Source organism: Crinia signifera, chromosome 5, assembly GCF_055691185.1.
Source record: "Crinia signifera chromosome 5, ASM5569118v1, whole genome shotgun sequence".
NCBI lineage: Eukaryota > Metazoa > Chordata > Amphibia > Anura > Myobatrachidae > Crinia > Crinia signifera.
Genome location: NC_139221.1, coordinates 6,580,317 through 6,603,344, shown reverse-complemented (window position 1 = coordinate 6,603,344; position 23,028 = coordinate 6,580,317). Strand labels below are relative to the sequence as shown.

At 47.6% G+C, this 23,028-nt stretch overlaps 1 long non-coding RNA gene and 7 other non-coding genes across 20 annotated transcripts; all 8 read right to left on the bottom strand.

Moving 5' to 3' along the window:
• Positions 1-6,953: 6,953 nt before the first annotated feature.
• LOC146079890 (uncharacterized) lies at positions 6,954-22,451 on the bottom strand. 13 transcript variants are annotated; one of them, XR_014474769.1, is made up of 9 exons: positions 22,180-22,197; positions 21,896-21,956; positions 18,023-18,081; positions 17,585-17,778; positions 17,291-17,333; positions 15,530-15,580; positions 14,480-14,538; positions 12,118-12,168; positions 6,954-7,154 (listed from the first exon to the last, which is right to left on the bottom strand). It is a non-coding gene; the product is annotated as an uncharacterized LOC146079890 (long non-coding RNA). The 13 variants fall into 13 exon arrangements; XR_014474768.1 differs by lacking the exons at positions 17,291-17,333; positions 17,585-17,778 and adding an exon at positions 9,209-9,267 and having other exon boundaries at positions 22,180-22,446; XR_014474772.1 differs by lacking the exon at positions 12,118-12,168.
• Positions 9,051-9,178, bottom strand: LOC146005913 (small nucleolar RNA SNORA9). Its single transcript, XR_014444073.1, has one exon. It is a non-coding gene; the product is annotated as a small nucleolar RNA SNORA9 (small nucleolar RNA).
• Positions 11,703-11,835, bottom strand: LOC146005908 (small nucleolar RNA SNORA9). The gene has a single exon (XR_014444068.1). It is a non-coding gene; the product is annotated as a small nucleolar RNA SNORA9 (small nucleolar RNA).
• Positions 14,317-14,449, bottom strand: LOC146005912 (small nucleolar RNA SNORA9). Its single transcript, XR_014444072.1, has one exon. It is a non-coding gene; the product is annotated as a small nucleolar RNA SNORA9 (small nucleolar RNA).
• LOC146005907 (small nucleolar RNA SNORA9) lies at positions 15,114-15,246 on the bottom strand. Its single transcript, XR_014444067.1, has one exon. It is a non-coding gene; the product is annotated as a small nucleolar RNA SNORA9 (small nucleolar RNA).
• LOC146005910 (small nucleolar RNA SNORA9) lies at positions 17,128-17,260 on the bottom strand. Its single transcript, XR_014444070.1, has one exon. It is a non-coding gene; the product is annotated as a small nucleolar RNA SNORA9 (small nucleolar RNA).
• LOC146005911 (small nucleolar RNA SNORA9) lies at positions 17,860-17,992 on the bottom strand. Its single transcript, XR_014444071.1, has one exon. It is a non-coding gene; the product is annotated as a small nucleolar RNA SNORA9 (small nucleolar RNA).
• Positions 18,639-18,771, bottom strand: LOC146005909 (small nucleolar RNA SNORA9). Its single transcript, XR_014444069.1, has one exon. It is a non-coding gene; the product is annotated as a small nucleolar RNA SNORA9 (small nucleolar RNA).
• Positions 22,452-23,028: the final 577 nt, after the last annotated feature.

The window sequence follows — 23,028 nt, the reverse complement described above, 5'->3', positions numbered from 1 at the left end:
GATGCACAGCTCCTCTCCACCAACGCGTTTCCACAGATCCACTGTCTTTTTCAAGGCTGGAGAGAAGATGTGCTAAGTAGTGGTATTTATACCAGTAGTTCAATCTTACCGGTAACTCCCACAATGGGGAGGGGATAAACCCGGAAGTTCCCAATATTACTTGGGAACTCTTGTCAAATAAGTGCCCATCCACAACACAATGGATGTAAGCATATCGCTAATCCTAGTGTAATAAATGATAAGAATTAGGGTGAATAAATTTAAACGTAGCACCGTTTTTAGGGCTAATAGAGCGTACCCGGAAGCGGCCAGTGACACGCACGTGGAGCGCATACGTCACTTCCGCTAATGTAACAGGCCAATCCGTAGTGGTTCCTGGTACCGGAAGCTACGCATGTACGCACCCGGCATGTTGAAGCGCACACTTTCCTCCTCCCCGGTAGTCTCTGATGTACCTAGCACTTGGGGCATAACAGAGCGGCGGGTGACACGCACGCTAGCGTCATGCGTCACTTACGCCGCTCGTCTGTGTGGTGCTGAATCTGTGCTCATATCCCGGATGCCGGAAGTAAGCCAATGGAACGCAAATGGAGCACATCCATCGCTTCCTAATATCTCAGATGCGGGGACATAATAAATACAAGCATAACCCAAAAGCTTATTAATGCTGAAGTTGGGTGCTTTACTAAAGTGCATTATTATAATAGTTGTGCAAATGAGCAAATATAAATATCAAGAAAGGATTTATATATATATATATATAAAAAAAGGGGATATGTGTAGGAAAAGCAAACCATTAATAAATACCAATACTTTTACAAAGATATATAGATGCATATATTATCACATATAAAAACAATGTAAAAACAGTAAGACATTAAAATGATTAAAAAACCTATAAAAAAACATTTTAATTCAAAATCAGAGTTAAGACCATGGGGTGACAGGGTGTTTAGATCATAGATCCACCTCATTTCTTTTTTGGCTAATTGGATATCTTTAGTATTGTGTCTTCAATTGTCCCTAACTTGCTCTAGACCCCAGAAACCCACAATGCCATTAGGTGAACTCTGGTGGTGGGTTTTAAAGTGCATCGAAAACGGATGGTCCATATGTGCCCTTTTAATGTTACGGATGTGTTCCGACCACCGTATCTTAAGGGTCCTTGTGGTTTTCCCTATATATATCTTATTACATGAGCACATTATGGCGTAAATGGCATACTTGGAGTTGCAAGTTAAAAACTGTTTGATCTTAAAATTCTGATTATTTAAAATGAGATCCGTGGTTTTCTTTTCAGTGGTACTACAGGCTTTACACATAGAGCAGTCGCCGCATCTATGGAAGCCCTGACTTCTGATTTAGCCCCCTATAGATTTTGCTCATAAAGGCACTTGATACGACTTTATCTTTGACTGTCGGGGCTCTGCGATATATAAAACGGGGTCTCAGTGGTAAAATGGTAGTTAGGGCAGGGTCTTTTAAAAGAAGGTTCCAATTCCTCTGGAAAATCTGTTCCACATATTTATGGTGACCAGAATATTGTAGAGTAATCGACACATTAAGATTAGTATTTCCTGAGTCGCTAGATTCCTTAGGGGCTAATAATTCCTCTCTTGGGAGTTTTGCCACATCTTCTAAGGCATTATCCAATATTTGGTTCCTATAACCTTTATTTAAAAATTTCTGTTTCATTACCATACTACTACTATCATATAACTCTTTTTTTGAGCAATTCCGTTTTAAACGAATAAATTGGCTTTTCGGAACATTAGTAAGCCATCTTTTGAGATGGTTGCTTTTAGGGTCAATGAAAGTATTGGAATCAGAGGGTTTTATAAAAACAGAGGTTTCCAGAGAGTTGTTCTCGACATATATTTTTAAATCCAGAAAATCAACAGTAGTCTTGCTAATATTAAAAGACAATTTTATATTGAGGGAATTTGAATTTAAAAAAACACAAAAATCATTTAAAACGGATTCTTCGCCGTTCCAAATAAAAAGAACTTCATCAATACATCTCCACCACCTCATCAGGTTTGCCCCCCATTCATGGCTACGCCACACTATTTTGTCCTCCCAGCGGGCCATGAAGGTATTGGCATAACTGGGGGCAAACCTGGTCCCCATTGCAGTACCAATTTCTTGGTTATAAAATGATCCATCGAAATTAAAATAATTGTTATGGAGAATAAAATTGATGCCCTCTAAGATAAAATTTTGAAGATTGGGGTCCATGTCAGTCATATTCAATGTCTCTTTTATTGCCTCGATGCCGTCCCTATGGTTGATGATTGTGTAAAGGGACGTCACATCAGCTGTTACAAGAAAATAATTTTCCTCCCAATAGACACTTTTGATTTTATTTAAAATATCTTTGGTGTCCTGTGAATAAGATTTATTGCAGACCACAAGGGGTTGTAGGTGATGATCAATAAAATATGACAAGTTGGAAGTTTGGGCACCTTGGCGGAACGTGTAGTGGAAACCACCACAAATCGGGTCCGCAAAAGAGGAGGAAAACGAAAACGCCTCCGTACACACAGGGCTATTAAACCCAAAGAACCTCCTTCCATTGACCCAAACTTAGGTACAAAGATATTTAATCTAAGTACACATAAGCTAGAGGAAACATCAGTCTTACAAAAAGGGCTTAAATTTTGCCCTAGCAACCAGATTAATTACTTCGACTTGTATATAGATGTAGAAAAGTTCATAAGGAAATTATCTTTAAAAAAAATTCTTTGCTACGAAAGATACTGATGAAATAGAAAGTGGTAACATAAATCCGTTCAAAAAGAAATCCACATTCAATTCCAGTCATATGAAGGGATGCTTCATCAATGCCTTTCAAAAGATTGTGAATGATGAAATCCGCTCTCTTAAGGATAACCTCCCAGCCCACAAACATAACCTGTCCACTAAAGAGAGGAATGCTTTAAAAGCTTTAGAAACAAACAGTGAAATTATAATTAAACCCACCGATAAAGGCGGGGGGTTTGTTATCTTAGACCGAATCAAATATATGGAAGAGGTGTTTAGACAACTGAAGGATGGGAAGACTTACAAAAAATAAAGAACTGATCCCTCCCAAAAAGTTTTTAAGAATTTTAAAATTTTTATTACCACATATTGAGTTGGGGACTATTACCAGCGATGTAGCAGACTTTCTAATAAAAGAGGACTATTCAGTCCCAGTAATTTATTTACTCCCGAAAGTCCACAAAAGCCTTACAGAACCACCCGGCCGTCCAATCATCGCTGGAACCAACTCCATAACTTCCAACTTGTCATATTTTATTGATCATCACCTACAACCCCTTGTGGTCTGCAATAAATCTTATTTACAGGACACCAAATATTTTTAAATAAAATCAAGTGTCCATTGGGAGGAAAATTATTTTCTTGTAACAGCTGATGTGACGTCCCTTTACACAATCATCAACCATAGGGACGGCATCGAGGCAATAAAAGAGACATCAATTTTATTCTCCATAACAATTATTTTAATTTCGATGGATCATTTTATAACCAAGAAATTGGTACTGCAATGGGGACCAGGTTTGCCCCCAGTTATGCCAATACCTTCATGGCCCGCTGGGAGGACAAAATGGTGTGGCGTGGCGTGGCCATGAATGGGGGGCAAACCTGGTTAGGTGGTGGAGATGTATTGATGACGTTCTTTTTATTTGGAACGGCGAAGAATCCGTTTTAAATGATTTAAATGATTTTTGTGTTTTTTTTAAATTCCAATTCCCTCAATATAAAATTGTCTTTTAATATTAGCAAGACTACTGTTGATTTTCTGGATTTAAAAATATATGTCGAGAACAACTCTCTGGAAACCTCTGTTTTTATAAAACCCTCTGATTCCAATACTTTCATTTACCCTAAAAGCAACCATCTCAAAAGATGGCTTACTAATGTTCCGAAAAGCCAATTTATTCGTTTAAAATGGAATTGCTCAAAAAAAAAAAAGAGTCATATGATAGTAGTAGTATGGTAATGAAACAGAATTTTTTAAATAAAGGTTATAGGAACCAAATATTGGATAATGCCTTAGAAGATGTGGCAAAACTCCCAAGAGAGGAATTATTAGCCCCTAAGGAATCTAGCGACTCAGGAAATACTAATCTTAATGTGCCGATTACTCTACAATATTCTTGTCACCATAAATATGTGGAACAGATTTTCCAGAGGAATTGGAACCTTTTTTTAAAAGACCCTGCCCTAACTACCATTTTGCCACCGAGACCCCGTTTTATATATCGCAGAGCCCCGACAGTCAAAGATAAAGTCGTATCAAGTGCCTTTATGAGCAAAATCTATAGGGGGCCAAATCAGAAGTCAGGGCTTCCATAGATGCGGCGACTGCTCTATGTGTAAAGCCTGTAGTACCACTGAAAAGAAAACCACGGATCTCATTTTAAATAATCAGAATTTTAAGATCAAACAGTTTTTAACTTGCAACTCCAAGTATGCCATTTACGCCATAATGTGCTCATGTAATAAGATATATATAGGGAAAACCACAAGGACCCTTAAGATACGGTGATCGGAACACATCCGTAACATTAAAAGGGCACATATGGACCATCCGTTTTCGATGCACTTTAAACCCCACCACCAGAGTTCACCTAATGGCATTATGGGTTTCTGGGGTCTAGAGCAAGTTAGGGACAATTGGAGACACAATACTAAAGATATCCAATTAGTCAAAAAAGAAATGAGGTGGATCTATGATCTAAACACCCTGTCACCCCATGGTCTTAACTCTGATTTTGAATTAAAATGTTTTTTATAGGTTTTTTAATCATTTTAATGTCTTACTGTTTTTACATTGTTTTTATATGTGATAATATATGCATCTATATATCTTTGTAAAAGTATTGGTATTTATTAATGGTTTGCTTTTCCTACACATATCCCCTTTTTTATATATATATAAATCCTTTCTTGATATTTATATTTGCTCATTTGCACAACTATTATAATAATGCACTTTAGTAAAGCACCCAACTTTAGCATTAATACGCTTTTGGGTTATGCTTGTATTTATTATGTCCCTGCATCTGAGATATTAGGAAGCGATGGATGCGCTCCATTTGCGTTCCATTGGCTTACTTCCGGCATCCGGGATATGAGCACAGACTCAGCACCACACAGACGAGCGGCGTAAGTGACGCATGACGCTAGCGTGCGTGTCACCCGCCGCTCTGTTATGCCCCAAGTGCTAGGTACATCAGAGACTAACGGGGAGGAGGAAAGTGTGCGCTTCAACATGCCGGGTGCGTACATGCGTAGCTTCCGGTACCAGGAACCACTACGGATTGGCCTGTTACATTAGCGGGAGTGACGTATGCGCTCCACGTGCGTGTCACTGGCCGCTTCCGGGTACGCTCTATTAGCCCTAAAAACGGTGATACGTTTAAATTTATTCACCCTAATGCTTATCATTTATTACACTAGGATTAGCGATATGCTTACATCCATTGTGTTGTGGATGGGTACTTATTTGACTAGAGTTCCCAAGTAATATTGGGAACTTCCGGGTTTATCCCCTCCCCATTGTGGGAGCTACCGGTAAGATTGAACTACTGGTATAAATACCACTACTTAGCACATCTTCTCTCCAGCCTTGAAAAAGACAGTGGATCTGTGGAAACGCATTGGTGGAGAGGAGCTGTGCACCTGTATTACCTGTACCATCTGGGGACTACCTGGCTAGCAGTGGATGGCCATACATTGCCTGTTCAGGTATTGCTCCCCTTCTTTGTATATCCATTTGGTGCAGTCTGTTTTTATGCACACTACCCCTGTTATATCCCAATAAAATATTATCTGTACTGAGAGAGAATATATCTGTACTGAGAGAGAACCTTGTTTCCTTTCATGTGACACCGGGAACATTGGAGGTAACCATTGAAATCCCAATAAACATACTGGGACCTAAAGATACCTCGATAGGCTCATCACCACTTGTGTATATGTGAGTACGGTACGAACCTATTGAAAACCCATTCCTATGCACGGAGGGGTTTTCTGAAGAATCCAAAGATACCTTGATGTGGATGTACACGCAGTGTTTCGTGTGAGTGAGGGTACGATATCCTCTTGGGAATCTTTTCTGTTGATCCCCCCCAATCTCTCTATTATTCATATACAGACCCCATACTGATTGCTGTCTTTTTGTTTTCCTCATAATCACATATGAGCCATTGGACAGCCGCCACCTTATTGGGTCAACAGGAATCCAGCGCCCCTTTCACACTGGTTATCTTCCTACGGTTCTGTCCGGATCGGCCGCTACAGACTCAGTGTTACATTTTCTCTGGTGCGAGAAGCCACAAGTGTGACACTCTGATCGCAGCTCCCCCATTGGCTGCATTCTCCGTGTCTATATAATCTCTGGATTTTGTTGCTTTCTAATTGGTTATTAATGTGCCCACTGCTCCTGCTGCAGTCAGGGCACCAGGATGCCCCCCGTTCCCCTAGAGGCCAGGCATCCTGTCACATCTGAGAAATGGCTCCTCCCTCTCTCGATAAATCATTCTCACTCACGGACACCTTCTGTGAGCGCCACGCTGTGGGCAGAGGTGGGGGGCACAGAGATGTGCCGTCCACCTCTGCCCATACCTATGTCAGACCCAGCACAGATTTACTTCTTATAACTGAGGTTCTCAAACTTCGTGTCCAAGACATCCTAATTAGGACCCCAACCATCTGCGCTTAACCATGGATATCCGTATAACCTGGAGCGTTAGGACAGCGCTAGTGATAGAAGCAGAGCCTTTGCTGTGGTACTGATCACTGGAACAGACTCCACATTCCTGCACAAACATTTCTGGGGCCTGGGCCAGAACTTCATGACGTCTCGTTATAGAGGAAGTCTCTACAGAACCCCCAGCACACCCATTACCCCAGGGATATACACATTGATTTCATTGTATAAATACAATACAATACAATTTAATATAATTATACACACAGACACTGGCACAGCCCGCCTCACACACAGACACTGGCACAGCCGGTCACACAGAGCGCTTTATTAGACAGAAAAAAGTCAGTCAATGAAGAGATTGTTCCAGCCCAGCCGGTACGGGAAGCTTGCGTTCCATTCCGTACAGGTCACAGCAGCGGCGCAGGTTTACCTGAAAGTAAAGTAATCAAATTAAAAATGAAAGAAAATAAAGATTAAAAACCTCCACATTACACTGTAAAGCAGACATGTCAAATTTTTGTGGCCTGCAGGATCAAGCGCAAAGCCCCTTTCCAGACGATGAAGCCAGGAGAGGCTTCAGAAGAAAATGTGCGGTAAAACTGCCTCTCCTGGATTAGGCGTTCCCAGTAGTGCATTGTGCGGGTGCACGTGTGACGTCACCGCGCAGGACGGAGGCGGGAAACAGGTGGAGGCGAGTGGCTGCATTGAGAGGGGTCAGAGCGGCCTTAGGAAACCCCCTGCTGGAGGCAGCAGCAGAGAGCAGTGCCAGCGGTAAGATGTCTTATGGGGGCATAGGTGTTACCTGGCGCCGTGGGGGCATAAGTGTTATCTGACGCCATGGGGAGAATTCTGTGTATCAGGCACTGTCAATGGTGGTATATAAGGGGGAATAACAGCCCCTGGCACACACTGATATATAGTATTATTATTGGTACTTGTGTATTATCTGGGCGCCCAATATTTTCATCGGGTCGGAAAAATCGAGTCAATCGCATTGCATGCAACCAAATCGCATGCGATGAATGCGATTTTTCCATAGGAATCAATGTTAAATGGTCCCTGAGACCATTAGGGTCAATGAAATGCCCCCCAGTTGTTTCTATGCCCCCTCATTGTTAATTCCACCCCACCATCAACACCAACCTGAAGCGTGGCAAGCGCAGCGAGCCCGCAAGGGGCGGTGGTACGCGTCCTCCGACCTTTTCATACCCCCACTATCCACGTCGAGTAGATTTTATATAGCGTGGCGAGCGCAGCTAGACCCGGAGGGGACCCGCATTACTTCACTGGTATTACGCGTGCGCTCGCCACGCTTCGGGATCGGTGGCTCACCACACTATATAAAATCAACTTGACGTGGATAGTGGGGATACGAAAAGGTCAGAGGACCCGTACTGCTGCGCTCGCCATGCTTCGGGTTGGCGTTGATGGTGGGGTGGCGTTGATGGTGGGGTGGCGTTAACAATGAGGGGGCCTGGGGGGCATTTCACATTGACCCTAATGGTCTCAGGGAGGGCTAGAGGGCCATAAGTTTGACACTGCTTGTAATGTATGGTGTGTTAGGTGTCAACTGACATTCCCTGTGTCAAATGTGGATTTTGTTTACTCATTCCCTGGGTCAGAATGTGAACCCTAAATAGACACTGATATATAATATAGAGGAGGCGACTGTACAGTGCTGACAATGGGTATATAGGACAATTGAATATAGAACTCTTTTTTTTTTCTTGCGGCCCACACAAGACCTTGGTTATTCGGCCCAGTTGGTATTTTGAGTTTGACATGCCTGCTGTAAAGTAACCAAATCTATTCATAGATTATCCCTTACCATACAGGAAAGGGAAGATTGTAGGGTCTAAGAACTATAAATCTGATCATCCACCTTAAAGCGCAAGTACACACTAGACAGGAGACGCGTATCGGAGGGACAGATCTTGTACGTGGTCTAGTGTGTACACATGATATGCAGGACATCCCGCCGGCCCGGCCATAGCGTGTCACATGACTCCCCCCATGTGACCAAGAATCAGGGAGAGAGCATGAGCTTGCCGCATGCTTGGTCCCTTCTGCGGCAATATTAGGATGGGTACACATTACTACCCCGCTTAACAAGAGTTACTTTTAATTACATTGTGTCCTCGTTACTGTGAGATATCCGCTAAAAATTCCAGTGCCGCTCACAGCGACTTAACCGTATATGTATTTGTTTATACCACAAGAACAGTCGCTGGGAGCGGCGCTGGCATTTCTAGCCGATCTTTTGAGGATTGTTCCCAGCAACATTGAAGGGGTTAATGAACTGCAAGATGGATACTTCTCATAGAGACCGTGTCTGGGATTTCTATAACCTCCCCCCGGAGGGGCAGAGAGAGGCCTCAAACCGTCCCAGGGCTGATCTAGCAGAGTCTACAGGAATGGACGGGCGCAAGCCGGGCCATGCTGGAAGACCTGCCCGTGGTGACGGGGGAGGGGTATAATACGCACCTTGTTTCCAGCCCAGACGCCATCCACCACACGGGCGACTGACGGACGCTCTTCCTGACCTGACAGATAATAATACATGTAAATGTAGAGAAGTGCGCGCACCACTGGGAACATGGCGGAACCAGATCCTGACTGTACCCTTCTCTGCCCCAGTGTCCACAGCAGTCTGATGGGGGTCCCAGTAATTACAGGTACATATGATGAGACTGCGCTGGCCACCACCAGGGATCACACCGCCTCACGCACAATCCTACAACGGGTGGGACAATGTTCTGACAGGGACCTTTAGTGTTCCCATGGATGAAGGGTCTATGACCCGGGGGCCACAGTAACAATGTCTGTAGCCTAGTTACTGATATATTCTGCGGATAAAAGCGCAATGTCTGATTCTTCCATTGGGAACCGTCACCTGTAAATATCGCACTACCGTCTAGGGATGACCATCGATGACTTGAAATCAGGTTATACCTACTCCATGAGCCCCGTGCTGCACTCAGGCGATACAATAATTGGGGGTGATGACTCCATTACTCTAGCCTAGTACATATAATGTGAGGGTCTATGTATAGGACCCCAGGAATGTAAGATGCGTGATAGCGCCAGTAGGAGGAAAGGGGAGGCCGGCGGTGCACCGTATATAGGTGATTATATACAGGATACTTACACCGGGGGTCTGTGCACCGTATATAGGCGGTTATTATACACAGGTTACATACACCGGGGGGTCTGTGCACCGTATATAGGCGGTTATTATACACAGGATACATACACCGGGGGTCTGTGCACCGTATATAGGTGGTTATATACAGGATACATACACCGGGGGTCTGTGCACCGTATATAGGCGGTTATTATACACAGGTTACATACACCGGGGGTCTGTGCACCGTATATAGGCGGTTATTATACACAGGATACATACACCGGGGGTCTGTGCACCGTATATAGGTGATTATATACAGGATACTTACACCGGGGGTCTGTGCACCGTATATAGGCGGTTATTATACACAGGATACATACACCAGGGGTCTGTGCACCGTATATAGGTGATTATATACAGGATACTTACACCGGGGGTCTGTGCACCGTATATAGGCGGTTATTATACACAGGTTACATACACCGGGGGTCTGTGCACCGTATATAGGTGATTATTATACACAGGATACATACACCGGGGGTCTGTGCACCGTATATAGGCGGTTATTATACACAGGTTACATACACCGGGGGTCTGTGCACCGTATATAGGTGATTATATACAGGATACATACACCGGGGGTCTGTGCACCGTATATAGGCGGTTATTATACACAGGTTACATACACCGGGGGTCTGTGCACCGTATATAGGTGATTATTATACACAGGATACATACACCGGGGGTCTGTGCACCGTATATAGGTGATTATATACAGGATACATACACCGGGGGTCTGTGCACCGTATATAGGCGGTTATTATACACAGGTTACATACACCGGGGGTCTGTGCACCGTATATAGGTGATTATTATACACAGGATACATACACCGGGGGTCTGTGCACCGTATATAGGCGGTTATTATACACAGGTTACATACACCGGGGGTCTGTGCACCGTATATAGGTGATTATATACAGGATACATACACCGGGGGTCTGTGCACCGTATATAGGCGGTTATTATACACAGGTTACATACACCGGGGGTCTGTGCACCGTATATAGGTGATTATTATACACAGGATACATACACCGGGGGTCTGTGCACCGTATATAGGTGATTATATACAGGATACATACACCGGGGGTCTGTGCACCGTATATAGGCGGTTATTATACACAGGTTACATACACCGGGGGTCTGTGCACCGTATATAGGTGATTATATACAGGATACACCGGTCCTGTAATACAGACATAGATTAGTGTTATGGTGCTGACGCACTGCACCAGTGGCCCCCAGTAAAGACATTGGGCCCCAGGAACTATTTGAAATAGTCGATGGTTTATGGCCAATGTCAAATACTTTTGCCATCGATAGGGAGAAACAGATGGTTTCCCTCCATCAATGGCACAGCAAAACCAATGTTTTGCTTTTGTTTTTTTTCAATGTGCAGTGACACCCGAGAAGCCCGCCCTTGTTTTGATTGGCCCATAGGCAAATCAGTCAAAATAATGGATGACCATCGATAGATACAAATATGGATCCATTGCATAGTTTAACACCATCGATGGCCATCCTTACTTCCATCTACACACAACAACGCGTTCCTCCTCTCACGTCTTCTATCACCGGCCGTACAGAGCCAATTACTCCTCTACCAGTGTCCCCCTGGCTTCCCCCATCAGACCTAGCACCAGCGCCTGCCACCTGATTGGTCCCTTCTGCAGCGATATTGGGATGGGTACACATTGCTACCCAGCTTAACAAGTACTACAATATACAGTAAGTGTCCCAGCGCTGTTCAATGAACTGCAAGATGGATCCATTTCTACCCCATAAAGACAGTGTCTGGGATTTCTATAACCTCCCCCCGGAGGGGCAGAGAGAGGCCTCAAACCGTCCCAGGGCTGATCTAGCAGAGTCTACAGGAATGGACGGGGCTACCGCAAGCCGGGCCATGCTGGAAGACCTGCACATGGTGACGGGCACACAGGAGGGTGTGCCCGTGAGGTTTTTTTTTTACTTATTATACTTGAACTGTACATTCGAGTGGGCATCAACTGGGAACAGTAGAGCGCAGCGTGACACCTTCCCTGAAACTTGGCAAGGGACGTGGTATACTAAAAACTCATGTGGACTTTATCATGGACCGACCACTGTCTCCTCCACCTTGTGTCTATGTCAACCATTTGTGACGAATTATTGACAGTCAATTCTTTATAGCAGAACTTAACGGAGAGTATGGGGCAATACGCACCTTGTACCCAGCCAAATCCTCATCCGCTACTGGGGAAACCGAAACAACGTCCTGTGGGCAGGGAACAGAGTATAAGAGTCACAATCATCCGCCACCAGGGAAACACAAACCCCTCGTCCTGTGGGCAGGGAACAGAGTATAAACGTCACAATCATCCGCCACCGGGGAAACACAAACCCCTCGTCCTGTGGGCAGGGAACAGAGTATAAGAGTCACAATCATCCGCCACCAGGGAAACACAAACCCCTCGTCCTGTGGGCAGGGAACAGAGTATAAGTGTCACAATCATCCGCCACCGGGGAAACACAAACCCCTCGTCCTGGGGCAGGGAACAGAGTATAAGTGTCACAATCATCCGCCACCGGGGAAACACAAACCCCACGTCCTGGGGCAGGGAACAGAGTATAAGTGTCACAATCATCCACCACCGGGGAAACACAAACCCCACATCCTGGGGCAGGGAACAGAGTATAAGTGTCACAATCATCCGCCACCAGGGAAACACAAACCCCTCATCCTGTGGGCAGGGAACAGAGTATAAACGTCACAATCATCCGCCACCGGGGAAACACAAACCCCTCGTCCTGTGGGCAGGGAACAGAGTATAAACGTCACAATCATCCGCCACCAGGGAAACACAAACACCTCGTCCTGGGGCAGGGAACGGAGTATAAGTGTCACAATCATCCACCACCGGGGAAACACAAACCCCACGTCCTGGGGCAGGGAACAGAGTATAAGAGTCACAATCATCCGCCACCAGGGAAACACAAACCACGTCCTGTGGGCAGGGAACAGAGTATAAGTGTCACAATCATCCGCCACCGGGGAAACACAAACCCCTCGTCCTGTGGGCAGGGAACAGAGTATAAGTGTCACAATCATCCGCCACCAGGGAAACACAAACCCCTCGTCCTGTGCTCAGGGAACAGAGTATAAGAGTCACAATCATCCGCCACCAGGGAAACACAAACCACATCCTGTGGGCAGGGAACAGAGTATAAGAGTCACAATCATCCGCCACCAGGGAAACACAAACCACGTCCTGTGGGCAGGGAACAGAGTATAAGTGTCACAATCATCCGCCACTGGGGAAACACAAACCCCTCGTCCTGTGCTCAGGGAACAGAGTATAAGTGTCACAATCATCCGCCACCAGGGAAACACAAACCCCTCGTCCTGTGGGCAGGGAACAGAGTATAAGTGTCACAATCATCCGCCACCAGGGAAACACAAACCCCTCGTCCTGTGGGCAGGGAACAGAGTATAAGTGTCACAATCATCCGCCACCAGGGAAACACAAACCCCTCATCCTGTGGGCAGGGAACAGAGTATAAACGTCACAATCATCCGCCACTGGGGAAACACAAACCCCTCGTCCTGTGCTCAGGGAACAGAGTATAAGTGTCACAATCATCCACCACCGGGGAAACACAAACCACATCCTGTGGGCAGGGAACAGAGTATAAACGTCACAATCATCCGCCACCAGGGAAACACAAACCCCTCGTCCTGTGGGCAGGGAACAGAGTATAAGTGTCACAAGTTTTGCATCATCAGAATGGACTGTAACAAACTGTAAGGGAAGATCTCACAGATTCCACTCACGTTCCTCTGCCACCCAGCGTTACATGCCACCATATCACAATGAGATTGTGCTGCAGAGCTTGCACTCTACCCATCTGGCTTCAGACGCTCGGCTACAAGAGATGCACACACAGTCCTAAAGCTGAGCTGTGTGCCGGGAATATGCCGGAGACCGTTCTATGGAGGAAGTGACGGCTATCTTGTGTCCCATATCAGTAATACGGTTATTGTCCAATAACATCAGTAAGATCCGGGACCTGACCGGTGTATATTATGGAACAGACTGCTCTATAAGGCCCCTTACCTGTGCCGGATGCCTACGGTCCTCCCTGTACCCTATGGGGGTGTATGACATCAGCGACATCTTCCCGGACAGTGCCCTATATACCGGGTGCAGTCCAATGCTGTTATTCTACCTCCAGCTACCGGTGTGCCCCCAATACACAGAGGACACACAGATGCCACCTCCAGCCCTGACCCCATTTCTACTAATCAGGATCTCTCTCACCCCAAACAGTAATTCTCTTACCCAGGTTACAGCCAGAATATATACATGGGTCTCAATCATTCCAACCAGAGAGTCACCTACGTCTGGGGCATTTACTGTCCTACCAGTGTCTGGGATTTCTATAACCTCCCCCCGGAGGGGCAGAGAGAGGCCTCAAACCGTCCCAGGGATGATCTAGCAGAGTCTACAGGAATGGACGGGGCTACCGCAAGCCGGGCCATGCTGGAAGACCTGCCCGTGGTGACGGGGGAGGGGTATAATACGCACCTTGTGTCCAGCCCAGACGGCATCCACCACACGGGAGACTGGCGGCCGCTCTTCCTGACCTGACAAAATAATAATACATGTAAATGTAGAGAAGTGCGCGCACCACTGGGAACATGGCAGAATCCTTAGTGTTTATTCTAGCACCCGCCATATTTGAAAATCCATGCAGTTCCTGTTCCCTGCCTGGGGTGTCGCTGTCTGCTGTGGTGTTTCTAGCACAGGTCTGGTTTGCACATCAGTGCTGATATATAGACCACACTGTGCTAAAAGCACTACAGCGACACCCCAGGCAGGGAACAGGAACTGCATGGGTTTTCACAGATAGAGGGTGCTAGAATGAACACTAGATCCTCACTATACGCTTCCCTGCCCCCGTGTCCAGAATGGTCTGATGGGGGTCGCAGTAATGACACAGGTACATACGTGTGATGTGTAACAGCGCTAGTTACACGGAGACTGCGCTGGCCACCACCAGGGATCACACCGCCTCACGCACAATCGTACAACGGGTGGGACAATGTTCTGACTTGGGAATACACATTGCTACCCAGCTTAACAAGTACTACAATATACAATAAGTGTCCCAGCACTGTTCAATGAATTGCAAGATGGATCCATTTCTACTCCATAAAGACAGTGTCTGGGATTTCTATAACCTCCCCCCGGAGGGGCAGAGAGAGGCCTCAAACCGTCCCAGGGCTGATCTAGCAGAGTCTACAGGAATGGACGGGGCTACCGCAAGCCGGGCCATGCTGGAAGACCTGCACATGGTGACGGGCACGCAGGAGGGTGTGCCCGTGAGGTTTTTTTTTTTTACTTTTTATACTTGGAACTGTACATTCGAGTGGGCATCAACTGGGAACAGTAGAGCGCAGCGTGACACCTTCCCTGAAACTTGGCAAGGGACGTGGTATACTAAAAACTCATGTGGACTTTATCATGGACTGACCACTGTCTCCTCCACCTTGTGTCTATGTCAACCATTTGTGACGAATTATTGAGTCAGTTCTTTATAGCAGAACTTAACGGAGAGTATGGGGCAATACGCACCTTGTATCCAGCCAAATCCTCATCCGCTACTGGGGAAACCGAAACAACGTCCTGTGGGCAGGGAACAGAGTATAAGAGTCACAATCATCCACCACCGGGGAAACACAAACCCCTCGTCCTGTGGGAAGGGAACAGTGTATAAGTGTCACAATCATCCGCCACCAGGGAAACAAACCCCACGTCCTGGGGCAGGGAACAGAGTATAAGAGTCACATTCATCCGCCACTGGGGAAACCGAAACAACGTCCTGTGGGCAGGGAACAGAGTATAAGAGTCACAATCATCCACCACCGGGGAAACACAAACCCCTCGTCCTGTGGGCAGGGAACAGAGTATAAGTGTCACAATCATCCGCCACCGGAGAAACACAAACCACGTCCTGTGGGCAGGGAACAGAGTATAAACGTCACAATCATCCGCCACCGGGGAAACACAAACCCCTCATCCTGTGGGCAGGGAACAGAGTATAAACGTCACAATCATCCGCCACCGGGGAAACACAAACCCCTCGTCCTGTGGGCAGGGAACAGAGTATAAGTGTCACAATCATCCGCCACCAGGGAAACACAAACCCCTCGTCCTGTGGGCAGGGAACAGAGTATAAGTGTCACAATCATCCGCCACCGGGGAAACACAAACCCCTCGTCCTGTGGGCAGGGAACAGAGTATAAGTGTCACAATCATCCGCCACCAGGGAAACACAAACCCCTCATCCTGTGGGCAGGGAACAGAGTATAAACGTCACAATCATCCGCCACTGGGGAAACACAAACCCCTCGTCCTGTGCTCAGGGAACAGAGTATAAGTGTCACAATCATCCACCACCGGGGAAACACAAACCACATCCTGTGGGCAGGGAACAGAGTATAAACGTCACAATCATCCGCCACCAGGGAAACACAAACCCCTCGTCCTGTGGGCAGGGAACAGAGTATAAGTATCACAGGTTTTGCATCATCAGAATGGACTGTAACAAACTGTAAGGGAAGATCTCACAGATTCCACTCACGTTCCTCTGCCACCCAGCGTTACATGCCACCATATCACAATGAGATTGTGCTGCAGAGCTTGCACTCTACCCATCTGGCTTCAGACGCTCGGCTACAAGAGATGCACACACAGTCCTAAAGCTGAGCTGTGTGCCGGGAATATGCTGGAGACCGTTCTATGGAGGAAGTGACGGCTATCTTGTGTCCCATATCAGTAATACGGTTATTGTCCAATAACATCAGTAAGATCCGGGACCTGACCGGTGTATATTATGGAACAGACTGCTCTATAAGGCCCCTTACCTGTGCCGGATGCCTACGGTCCTCCCTGTACCCTATGGGGGTGTATGACATCAGCGACATCTTCCCAGACAGTGTCCTATATACCGGGTGCAGTCCAATGCCGTGATTCTACCTCCAGCTACCGGTGTGCCCCCAATACACAGAGGCGGCACAGATGCCACCTCCAGCCCTGACCCCATTTCTACTGATCAGGATCTCTCACCCCAAACAGTAATTCTCTTACCCAGGTTACAGCCAGAATATATACATGGGTCTCAATCATTCCAACCAGAGAGTCACCTACGTCTGGGGCATTTACTGTCCTACCAGTGTCTGGGATTTCTATAACCTCCCCCCGGAGGGGCAGAGAGAGGCCTCAAACCGTCCCAGGGATGATCTAGCAGAGTCTACAGGAATGGACGGGGCTACCGCAAGCCGGGCCATGCTGGAAGACCTGCACATGGTGACAGGGGAGGGGTATAATACGCACCTTGTATGGTCACTGCTGACAGGATCCACCATCATCTGGGAGTCTATAAAACAGACAGGTTGAGGTCAAATTAGTGACATAGAACATTTCCCGTCTCTCGAAGTCACGTAACAGAATGTGCAATGCGTTAGTCACTGCTGTCACCTGCTGGTGGGAAATGCCTATCTACGCGTGAGCCGCAGATGTCACATTTAACAATCTGAGGGGAAACCCTTCCATTCCCATTACACAATAACCCCCTCAGTTCTAGAAAACGGGCACAGTCAGGATTTACTAACATCTTCCAAAACCCACCTGAAGGTGATCTCGGTGGTGTCAGGTGATGGCTGCTGCATTGTGTCAGTGGGTTCCTGTGAGGGGTCTTAAAAAAACATTTTCTAGGGTGTCATTACACGCTGCCGGGGACCCCCACATTTCCCTCCTAGTTACCGCCACCAGCTGCCTGCAGCTACGCCACTGGGTTCAGACCTGGTCCCACAGGGAGAACGCTGGACATGGGAGAACACACAATGAATACGGTGACACATTTATAGGGATAGTGCTTATAACGAAACAAAGTATTTAGGCCTCAGTGTCTGGGATTTCTATAACCTCCCCCCGGAGGGGCAGAGAGAGGCCTCAAACCGTCCCAGGGCTGATCTAGCAGAGTCTACAGGAATGGACGGGGCTACCGCAAGCCGGGCCATGCTGGAAGACCTGCCCGTGGTGACAGGGGAGGGGTATAATACACACCTTGTGTCCAGCCCAGACGCCATCCACCACACGGGAGACTGACGGACGCTCTTCCTGACCTGACAAAATAATAATACATGTAAATGTAGAGAAGTGCGCGCACCACATGGCAGAATATTCTAGCACCCGCCATATTTGAAAATCCATGCAGTTCCTGTTCCCTGCCTGGGGTGTCGCTGTCTGCTGTGGTGTTTCTAGCACAGGTCTGGTTTGCATATCAGTGCTGATATATAGACCACACTGTGCTACAAGCACTACAGCGACACCCCAGGCAGGGAACAGGAACTGCATGGGTTTTCACAGATAGAGGGTGCTAGAATGAACACTAGATCCTCACTATACGCTTCCCTGCCCCCGTGTCCAGAATGGTCTGATGGGGGTCGCAGTAATGACACAGGTACATACGTGTGATGTGTAACAGCGCTAGTTACACGGAGACTGCGCTGGCCACCACCAGGGATCACACCGCCTCATGCACAATCGTACAACGGGTGGGACAATGTACTGACGTGGGAATACACATTGCTACCCAGCTTAACAAGTACTACAATATACAGTAAGTGTCCCAGCGCTGTTCAATGAACTGCAAGATGGATCCATTTCTACCCCATAAAGACAGTGTCTGGGATTTCTATAACCTCCCCCCGGAGGGGCAGAGAGAGGCCTCAAACCGTCCCAGGGCTGATCTAGCAGAGTCTACAGGAATGGACGGGGCTACCGCAAGCCGGGCCATGCTGGAAGACCTGCGGAACACACACGCAGCGCTGTTACCCAGATGCAGCACAATACAGGAGATGGGCGGACGACTAGAACGATCCTGGGGGCCGGGCTGTACCCAGTGTATAGATGGTTATTAGAGGAGTCTACTGATATCAGACTTCCCTAGACTGCTCCATAAGCCCCGTGCTGCACTCAGGCGATACAATAATTGGGGGTGATGACTCCATTACTCTAGCCTAGTACATATAATGTGAGGGACTATGTATAGGACCCCAGGAATGACTGTATCGGGACTTTATGTAGGGAATGTAAGATGCGTGATAGCGCCAGTAGGAGGAAAGGGGAGGCCGGCGGTGCACCGTATATAGGCGGTTATTATACACAGGATACATACACCGGGGGTCTGTGCACCGTATATAGGCGGTTATTATACACAGGATACATACACCGGGGGTCTGTGCACCGTATACAGGCGGTTATTATACACAGGTTACATACACCGGGGGTCTATGCACCGTATATAGGCGGTTATTATACACAGGTTACATACACCGGGGGTCTGTGCACCGTATATAGGCGGTTATTATACACAGGTTACATACACCGGGGGTCTGTGCACCGTATATAGGCGGTTATTATACACAGGATACATACACCGGGGGTCTGTGCACCGTATACAGGCGGTTATTATACACAGGTTACATACACCGGGGGTCTATGCACCGTATATAGGCGGTTATTATACACAGGTTACATACACCGGGGGTCTGTGCACCGTATACAGGCGGTTATTATACACAGGTTACATACACCGGGGGTCTGTGCACCGTATATAGGCGGTTATTATACACAGGTTACATACACCGGGGGTCTGTGCACCGTATATAGGTGGTTATTATACCCAGGATACATACATACACCGGGGGTCTGTGCACCGTATATAGGTGGTTATACACAGGTTACATACACCGGGGGTCTATGCACAGTATATAGGCGGTTATTATACCCAGGATACATACACCGGGGGTCTGTGCACCGTATATAGGCGGTTATTATACCCAGGATACATACACCGGGGGTCTATGCACCGTATATAGGCGGTTATTATACCCAGGATACATACACCGGGGGTCTGTGCACCGTATATAGGCGGTTATTATACCCAGGATACATACACCGGGGGTCTGTGCACCGTACATAGGCGGTTATTATACACAGGATACATACAAACACCGGGGGTCTGTGCACCGTATATAGGTGGTTATACACAGGTTACATACACCGGGGGTCTGTGCACCGTATATAGGCGGTTATTATACACAGGATACATACACTGGGGGTCTGTGCACCGTATATAGGCGGTTGTTATACACAGGATACATACACCGGGGGTCTGTGCACCGTATATAGGCGGTTATTATACACAGGATACATACACTGGGGGTCTGTGCACCGTATATAGGCGGTTGTTATACACAGGATACATACACCGGGGGTCTGTGCACCGTATATAGGCGGTTATTATACACAGGATACATACACCGGGGGTCTGTGCACCGTATATAGGCGGTTGTTATACACAGGATACATACACCGGGGGTCTGTGCACCGTATATAGGCGGTTATTATACACAGGATACATACACCGGGGGTCTGTGCACCGTACATAGGCGGTTATTATACACAGGTTACATACACCGGGGGTCTGTGCACCGTATATAGGCGGTTATTATACACAGGTTACATACACCGGGGGTCTGTGCACCGTATATAGGCGATTATTATACACAGGATACATACACCGGGGATCTGTGCACCGTATATAGGCGGTTATTATACACAGGATACATACACCGGGGGTCTGTGCACCGTACATAGGCGGTTATTATACACAGGTTACATACACCGGGGGTCTGTGCACCGTACATAGGCGGTTATTATACACAGGTTACATACACCGGGGGTCTGTGCACCGTACATAGGCGGTTATTATACACAGGATACATACACCGGGGGTCTGTGCACCGTATACAGGCGGTTATTATACACAGGATACATACACCTGGGGTCTGTGCACCGTATATAGGCGGTTAATATACACAGGTTACATACACCGGGGGTCTGTGCACCGTATATAGGCGGTTATTATACACAGGATACATACACCGGCGGTCTGTGCACCGTGTATAGGTGGTTATATACAGGATACATACACCGGGGGTCTGTGCACCGTATATAGGTGGTTATATACAGGATACATACACCGGGGGTCTGTGCACCGTATATAGGTGGTTATATACAGGATACATACACCGGGGGTCTGTGCACCGTATATAGGTGGTTATATACAGGATACATACACCGGGGGTCTGTGCACCGTATATAGGTGGTTATACACAGGATACATACACCGGCGGTCTGTGCACCGTATATAGGCGGTTATTATACACAGGATACATACACCGGCGGTCTGTGCACCGTATATAGGCGGTTATTATACACAGGATACATACACCGGCGGTCTGTGCACCGTATATAGGTGGTTATATACAGGATACATACACCGGGGGTCTGTGCACCGTATATAGGTGGTTATATACAGGATACATACACCGGGGGTCTGTGCACCGTATATAGGTGGTTATATACAGGATACATACACCGGGGGTCTGTGCACCGTATATAGGTGGTTATACACAGGATACATACACAGGGGGTCTGTGCACCGTATATAGGCGGTTATTATACACAGGATACATACACCGGCGGTCTGTGCACCGTATATAGGTGGTTATATACAGGATACATACACCGGGGGTCTGTGCACCGTATATAGGTGGTTATACACAGGATACATACACCGGGGGTCTGTGCACCGTATATAGGTGGTTATACACAGGATACATACACCGGGGGTCTGTGCACCGTATATAGGTGGTTATATACAGGATACATACACCGGGGGTCTGTGCACCGTATATAGGTGGTTATATACAGGATACATACACAGGGGGTCTGTGCACCGTATATAGGTGGTTATATACAGGATACATACACAGGGGGTCTGTGCACCGTATATAGGTGGTTATATACAGGATACATACACAGGGGGTCTGTGCACCGTATATAGGTGGTTATATACAGGATACATACCGTACATACACAGGGGGGTCTCCAGCCTCATCTTGCCTGGCTCAGCCGCAGGTCACCGGTCCTGTAATACAGACATAGATTAGTGTTATAGTGCTGACACTGCACCAGTGGCCCCCGGTAACAGCACGGGACGCACCTGTGACCCCCCCAGTAACGGCACGGGGCGCACCAGTGACCTCCAGTAACGCCACAAGCCGCACCAGTGGCCCCCAGTAATGACCCCAGTGGCCCCCAGTACCGGCATGGGCCGCACACCCAGGCCCGGGTCCCCGCCTCGCTCTTACCTCCGCATGTAGCAGCAGCCGGACTCCAAAAGCCGCATGGATGGATGAGCCACGTGAGCACCACGTGACGCCCAGACCCCTCCCCGGCCTGCACCATGTATCCCCGGCACCTGCCGCTGCACACGGCTCGTTCTCCGCAGTACCGGGACCCCCGGTGACCGGATATTATTATTATTACCCCGCTCTGTACGATCCTATCATCACAATGACCGAAAGGAGAGCCGAGGGGCGGCGGTATAATGAGGAAGCTCCCCCCGGCACATGGTTCCGTCCGAGGCAGCTGCAGTGCTCCCGGTGTACAGCAGGTGGCGGTGTCCCCACATCACTGTAATGTGGCTCTATAGAGAGTGGCTGCAGTGCTCCCGGTGTACAGCAGGTGGCGGTGTCCCCACATCACTGTAATGTGGCTCTATAGAGATCAGCTGCAGTGCTCCCGGTGTACAGCAGGTGGCGGTGTCCCCACATCACTGTAATGTAGCGCTATAGAGTGGCTGCAGTGCTCCCGGCGTACAGCAGGTGGCGGTGCTCCCACATCACTGTAATGCAGCTCTATAGAGATCAGCTGCAGTGCTCCCGGTGTACAGCAGGTGGCGGTGTCCCCACATCACTGTAATGTGGCTCTATAGAGAGTGGCTGCAGTGTTCCCGGTGTACAGCAGGGGGCGGTGTCCCCACATCACTGTAATGTAGCGCTATAGAGATCAGCTGCAGTGCTCCCGGTGTACAGCAGGTGGTGGTGTCCCAACATCACTGTAATGTAGCGCTATAGAGATCGGCTGCAGTGCTCCCGGCATACAGCAGGTGGCGGTGTTCCCACATCGCTGTAATATGGCTCTATAGAGATCAGCTG